This window comes from Furipterus horrens, unplaced genomic scaffold (assembly GCF_987537825.1).
Source record: "Furipterus horrens unplaced genomic scaffold, mFurHor1.1.pri manual_scaffold_12, whole genome shotgun sequence".
NCBI classification, from domain to species: domain Eukaryota; kingdom Metazoa; phylum Chordata; class Mammalia; order Chiroptera; family Furipteridae; genus Furipterus; species Furipterus horrens.
The window spans coordinates 64,014,820-64,021,941 of record NW_028327182.1 but is presented as its reverse complement, the minus strand read 5'-3'; the positions used below and the strand labels follow the sequence as shown (position 1 = coordinate 64,021,941).

The window sequence follows — 7,122 nt, the reverse complement described above, 5'->3', positions numbered from 1 at the left end:
AAAATCCTCAATAAAATATTGGCAAACAGGATCCAGCAATACATCAAAAAGATCATACATCATGATCAAGTGGGCTTCATTCCAGGGATGCAAGGATGGTTTAATATTCGCAAATCAATAAATATAATACATCACCTAAACAGAATGAAAGACAAAAATCACATGATCATTTCAATAGATGCAGAAAAAGCATTTGATAAAGTACAACACCCATTTATGATGAAAACACTCAACAAAATGGGAATAAAGGGAGCATATCTTAACATAATTAAGGCTATATATGAGAAGCCTGAGGCCAACATCATACGCAATGAACAAAAACTGAAAGCATTCCCCCTGAACTCAGGAACTAGACAAGGTTGTCCACTCTCTCCACTCCTTTTCAACATAGTGTTGGAAGTCCTAGCCACAGCAATCAGACAAGAAAAAGAAATAAAAGGCATCCAAATTGGGAAAGAGGAAGTAAAACTTTCATTATATGCAGATGACATGATAGTATACCTAGAAAATCCTATAAACTCCACTAAAAGACTACTCGATATAATAAGTGAATTTGGCAAAATCGCAGGGTACAAAATAAATATACAGAAATCTAAGGCATTTCTGTACACCAACAATAAAATAGCAGAGACAGAGACAAAAAAGAAAATACCATTTACTATAGCAACAAGAAAAATAAAGTTCCTAGGAATAAACTTAACCAAAGAGATAAAAGACCTGTACTCTGAAAATTACATAACATTGAAGAAAGAAATTAAGGAAGAAACAAATAAATGGAAGCAAATACCATGTTCTTGGATGGGAAGAATCAACATCATCAAAATGGCCATACTACCCAAAGCAATTTACAGATTAAATGCAATCCCTATTAAAATACCAAGGACATATTTCACAGACCTAGAACAAATACTCCATAAATTCATATGGAACCAAAAAAGACCCCGAATAGCAAAAGCAATCTTGAAACAGAAGAACACAGCAGGAGGAATCACAACACCAGCTATCAAACAATACTACAAAGCCACTGTAATCAAAACAGTATGGTACTGGCATAAGAACAGACATATAGATCAGTGGAACAGAATAGAGAGTGCAGAAATAAACCCAGGCCTCTATGGTCAACTAGTCTTTGATAAAGGAGGAAGGAACATAAGATGGAGTGAGAAGAGCCTCTTTAACAAATGGTGCTGGGAGAACTGGATAGGGACCTGCAAAAAAATGAAACTAGACCACCAACTTACACCACACACAAGAATAAACTCAAGATTGATCAAAGATTTAAATGTAAGCCATGACACCATAAAAGTCCTAGAGGAAAACATAGGCAAGAAAATATCAGATATCTCACGTAACAATCTCTTCACGGATACATCTCCTAAAGCAAGAGAAATAAAGGAAAAAATAAATAAATGGGTTTACATCAAACTGAAGAGTTTCTGCTCAGCAAAAGAAAACATCAGCAAGATGAAAAGGAAACCAACCATATGGGAAAACATATTTGCCAATGACATCACAGACAGGGGATTGATTTCCAAAATATATGAAGAGCTGATACGACTCAACATCAAGAAAACAAACAACCCAATTAAAAAATGGGCAAGTGACCTGAACAAACACTTCTCCGAAGAGGACATAGAGAAGGTCCATAGACACATGAAAAAATGCTCAACATCATTAGCCATCAGGGAGACGCAAATAAAAACCACAATGAGATACCACTTTACACCAGTCAGAATGACCATCATCAACAAATCAACAAGCAGCAAGTGCTGGCGAGGATGTGGAGAAACAGGAACCATACTGCACTGTTGGTGGGAATGCAGACTGGTGCAGCCACTATGGAGAACAGTATGGAATAACCTCAAAAGATTAAAAATGGAACTGCCTTTTGAACCAGCGACTCCACTACTAGAATTATACCCGAAGAATCTTGAAACACCAATTCAAAAGAACTTATGCACTCCTATGTTCATTGTAGCACTGTTTACAGTAGCTAAGTGCTGGAAACAACCTAAGTGCCCATCTGTAGATGAGTGGATCAAAAAACTGTGGTACATTTACACAATGGAATACTATGTAGCAGAAAGAAAGAAGGAACTCCTGCCATTTGCAACAACATGGATGGAACTAGAAAGAATTATGCTTAGTGAAATAAGCCAGGCAAAGAAAGAAAAATACCATATGATATCACCTAATACAGGAAACTAAAGAACAACACAAACAAAGTAACTAAATAGAACAAAGAGCAGAATAGCAGTCAATAGGGGGGAGGGGAGGGGGAGAGAAGGGGGATAAGTAAGGGAAGGGTTTAATTAAAGAGCCTGTATAAAAGACTCATGGACATGGACAACGGGGAGGGATATGATTGCGGGAGAGGGGGTGGGTTGGGTGGGGGAGAGAAATTAGGGGAAAGGGGGACAACTGTAATTGAAAAACCAAAATAAAAAAAAAATTGGGACAAACATAATATCATAATCAATAAAATATGCTGAAAGAAATGTAAATTCTCAAAGGAGAGGATGTTTCTTAAAAACAATTTAAAAAAGTAAAACCTAGAAGGAACTAAACCAAGTAGACTTTATTTCAGTTCTTGTTTTGTTTTATGTTTTTACGTTTAATAGAAATCTCTCTCTCTCTTTTTAGTTTTTATTAGTTATGCTATTACAGTTGTACCTGCTTTTTCACCCTTTTCCCACATCCACCCAACCTCACACTCTCCCCTCCCTAAGTCAATCCTCATATTGTTGTCGATGTCCATGAGTTTTGCATAAATGTTCTTTGGTTAATCCCTTCATCTTTTATCCTGTCCCCACCTCTCCACCTCCAGAAGCTGTCAGTGTGTTCCATGTATCTATGTTTTTGTTTCTATTTTGTTTATTACTTTATTGTGTTCACTAGATTCCACATATAGGGGAGATTATGTGGTATTTATCTTTCATTGACTGGCTCAATTCACTTACCATAATATTCTTCAGGCCCATCTATGCTGTCGCAAAATGGAAGAGTTTCATCTCTTTTTACTGCTGAGTGATATTCCATTGTGTAAATGTACCACAGCTTTTTTATCCACTTATCTGCTGATGGTCACTTAGGCTGTTTCCAGCTCTTGACTATTGCAAATAACACTGCAATGAACACAGAGGTACATATATTGTGTTTTGGGATCCTTAAGATATATAACCAGAAGTGGAATTCCTGGGTCAAAAGGGAGTTCCATTATTAATTATTTGATGTTACTCCATACTGTTGTCCACAGTGGGTACACCAGTCTGCATACCCATCAACAGTGCACTGGGGTTCCTTTTTCTCCACATCCTCAGCAACATTTGTTTTTTGTTAATTAATTGATGTTAGCCATTCTGACAGATGTGAGGTGAAATCTCTCTATGGTTTTAATTTGAATTTTCCTGAGGATTAGTGACAAAATAAATGAACTCTTAGCATGAAAAGTGGTGAGGCAGCAGCAAAAAGCTATGCTTACCCCCCAGATGGGTGGTTAAAACTCTGTCCACCTTATGGAAATATAATAAGTGTTGAACTAGCAGCACTCCCCATACACTAACACATCATAGTAGACTCCTACAGTGGTTTCTGAATTTACTGACTTAAATTTGTTCATAATATTGTTTGTTTCTATTTTACTAATTTCACCATTATTGTTCCCTTATTTTTTTTACTTTGATTTATGTTTCCCCCTATATGATAGAATCATAGATAATTAAGTTCAGATTTTTATTATTTAATATATACATTTAAAGATACAAATTTTCCTCTTCTGACTGATTTAGGTAGTCTGAATATTTTGTGGGGAGTGGAAGTAAAGGCATGCCTGAGAATACAAGCAAGGATAAGGCCCAAGAAAGGAGTAATATAAGAAAACATCCAAGATGAGCAACAGTCGAAATAATGATTAGTGTTCATATATAGTGAGGGTGTCAAGAGTAACTACTAGGGTAAAATCTGTGTAATGATGTTATAACTCAAACGGGAAACCACTGAGAGAAATTAGTGGTATAAATAGACAAATATAGAAAATGTAAACAAATATATATACCTCAAACTTAGAAATTTCTTAGTATTTCCAACCAGCTATGGTGACCCTTCCATTTCGTATAAAAATAGAAAACAACCGCCTCTCTTCTAACACTATGCACTGCAAGAAGCCAGAGTCTCTTTCCAAGTCTGCACTGCCACACTTTCCATCAAGATATCTGTCAATGGCTCATTTTCCTGCTCCTTAGACAACTACCTCACCTCTGTTAGGAAATCTTTTGTAACACTGGAAAATTGTTATGGTGAGAAATTGTAATCCACCCCACCATTCTTTTGACATTGTTTCTGTACATGCTGACTCTGACTATTATTCAGCTTGTAGATGAGCACCATATTTGTATAAGAATCCTAGGAACTAACTTCAAAAGGTACAGATTCCAACCTTCAGGTATCCCAGCCCTGGGATATTTGCTGATCCTTATCCATGGAGGCAGGATGACATGAAACTGAGATGACACAATGTTGAGATGATATGAAGCCAGGATGACTAAACCAGGATGAGGCACACCGGACCATCACTTGCCTTATTGGAATGGACTGTGCTCCTCTGCACATAGAGAACTTTTCAAACCCCCTCCCTTGATCTCTTTGTTCTGTTCCCATCTCCCTCCTTATAAAATCTTTTGCCTCCACTGAGAGGTAGAAATGGGCTTTGAGACATGAGTCCCCCATCTTCCAGGTGGCCGGCACCTGAAAATAAACCACTTTCCATAAGCACCTGCCTCTCAAGTATTGGCTTTAATAGTGGCAGACAGCTGGACCTGCTTTTGTTACACTTTAGGCTACAAAGAGAAGGAAACACAATTCACAGTTGTTGTTTTTGTTTTAACAAATTAGGGTCAATTCTTTTTCCTGAATGTAAGTAGATTTTGACATTAGATTAGTGACAGTAATGTCAAAACCCCCATACCTTATTGAAATGCAATGGTTACTATTGCTTTAGACTTCATGCCCACATTTAAAAGAAGTAGAGAGGAAGAGAAAGGGTCATAGTTTCTACTTCACCAGAAAAGCAAAAGGTTTTTGAGAAACCCTCTTAACAGTCATCCATTTATACTCCAATTTATATTCCATTTATATCTTATTGGAAGAACCTGTGTAATTTGGCCATGCCTAAGTAAAAGAGGCTTGGAACGTGGGAACATGTGCATCATGTTTGGCTTGGTCAATTGTATTCCATCTGATGAGTAAGGGGTATTGATCATTTGTAGACAAGAAATGGTCATTGCCACTGCCTAAGTGCTCCTTTGAATTTTATTATCTGATTCTGAAACTTTACTATGAAAAGTTATTTGAGAGCCTTCGCGGAGAGTCGCTGTGGTTTCTTGCTTCAACAGTTCTTGAACGGAACCCGGTGCTCGACCCTCATCCCAGCCAGCTGCCCGGATCCATCCTGCTGCCACCTCTTCATAGCACCCTCTGACCGCCTGAAGGCCACCGCTCCAGCGCCACGAAGCCGCTTGTCCTCAGCCGCCCATCATGACATCCACGTCCACCTCGCAGGTGCGCCAGAACTACCACCAGGACTCTGAGGCCGTCATCAACCACCAGATCAACTTGGAGCTCTACACTTCCTACGTCTACCTGTCCATGTCTTACTACTTTGACCGTGACGATGTGGCTTTGAAGAACTCTGCCAAATATTTTCTTCACCAATCTCACGAGGAGAGGGAACATGCTGAGAAACTGATGAAGCTGCAGAACCAACGAGATGGCCGAATCTTCCTTCAGGACATCAAGAAACCAGACCGTATTGACTGGGAGAACGGGCTGAATGCAATGGAGTGTGCGTTACACTTGGAAAAAAGTGTGAATCAGTCACTACTGGACTTGCACAAACTGGCCACTGAAAAGAACGACCCTCATTTGTGTGACTTCATTGAGACTCACTACCTGGATGAACAGGTGAAATCCATCAAAGAACTGGGTGACCACATAACCAACTTGCACAGGTTGGGGGCCCCCGAATCTGGCATGGGAGAGTATCTCTTTGACAAGCACACTCTGGGGGACTGTAAAGACAGCTAAGCCTTAGGCTGCCTTCCCACAGCCACGGGAGTGACTTCCCTGGTCACCAAAGCAGTACATGCATGTTGGAGTTACCTTTAACCTTTTCTATACCTTGTACCAAATCATCCACTTATGTCCTTCATTTGTACCATTCCTTCAAATAAAGTAATTTGGTACCCCCCCCAAAAAAGAAAAGTTATTTGATAATCATGGTTACACTGGCAATTTAAACATACATATATATGTGTGTATATACACACACATGCATACATACACATTAATGTATTTAAAGAGATAAATATTAATTTAGTATCTATAGCAATCTTTTTACATGTGATAGTAATATTGATTACTCTATCTTTATGTCTTCTATTAATTTTGTTGTATTTTCACAATTTAGTTAAAAGCAAGAATCTATTTATTTTCTAACCACAAATATAAGTATCAGGTTGTAGTAAAATCATCAGAATTTCTTTTTTGATCCAACCTTCCCCCTACATTGCATATTCAAGAATGGAACTTAGAGCAAATATCATGTCAATCATATCTAAAATATAAACGTTTTAAATTTATTAGAATTTTAAACAATCTGTTTTCTTTGGCATGTAGAAAAATTACTAAATAACATATTGCATTAAGAACAAAATGTTCTTTAATTAGGATCAAGTTGCAATCTTATAGTAACATAATAATGTGGATAAAATATTAAAGTTATAAGCATATTCTTTAGGCAAAATATCCGAAGACATCAATGTTTTCTTTATTTTAAAGTTATTTTCCAATTCAATGAATATATAACATTAAGAACTTGGTTTTATTAAGATTAAACTTTAAGTTTTTTACTTCTATATGCAAAACAGAAAAAAATGGTAACTACATCTTGACATAATGTCTTGAAAAGTCTGGCATAATTAAAAGCAAGTTTCCATCTGGCTCGTACAGTAAGCAAATGGAATTAGGAGAGATTTGGTCTCTGTTTCTTGATGTAAATGATTATGGTTAGTATAATTTCTTTGGTTTACTTTTATTACTGCTTTCACTTTTTTGTTATAGCTGTAT

General features: G+C 37.3%; 1 pseudogene; it reads left to right on the top strand.

Annotated features, from left to right (window-relative positions):
* Positions 1–5,517: 5,517 nt before the first annotated feature.
* Positions 5,518–6,242, top strand: LOC149996286 (ferritin heavy chain pseudogene; annotated as a pseudogene).
* Positions 6,243–7,122: the final 880 nt, after the last annotated feature.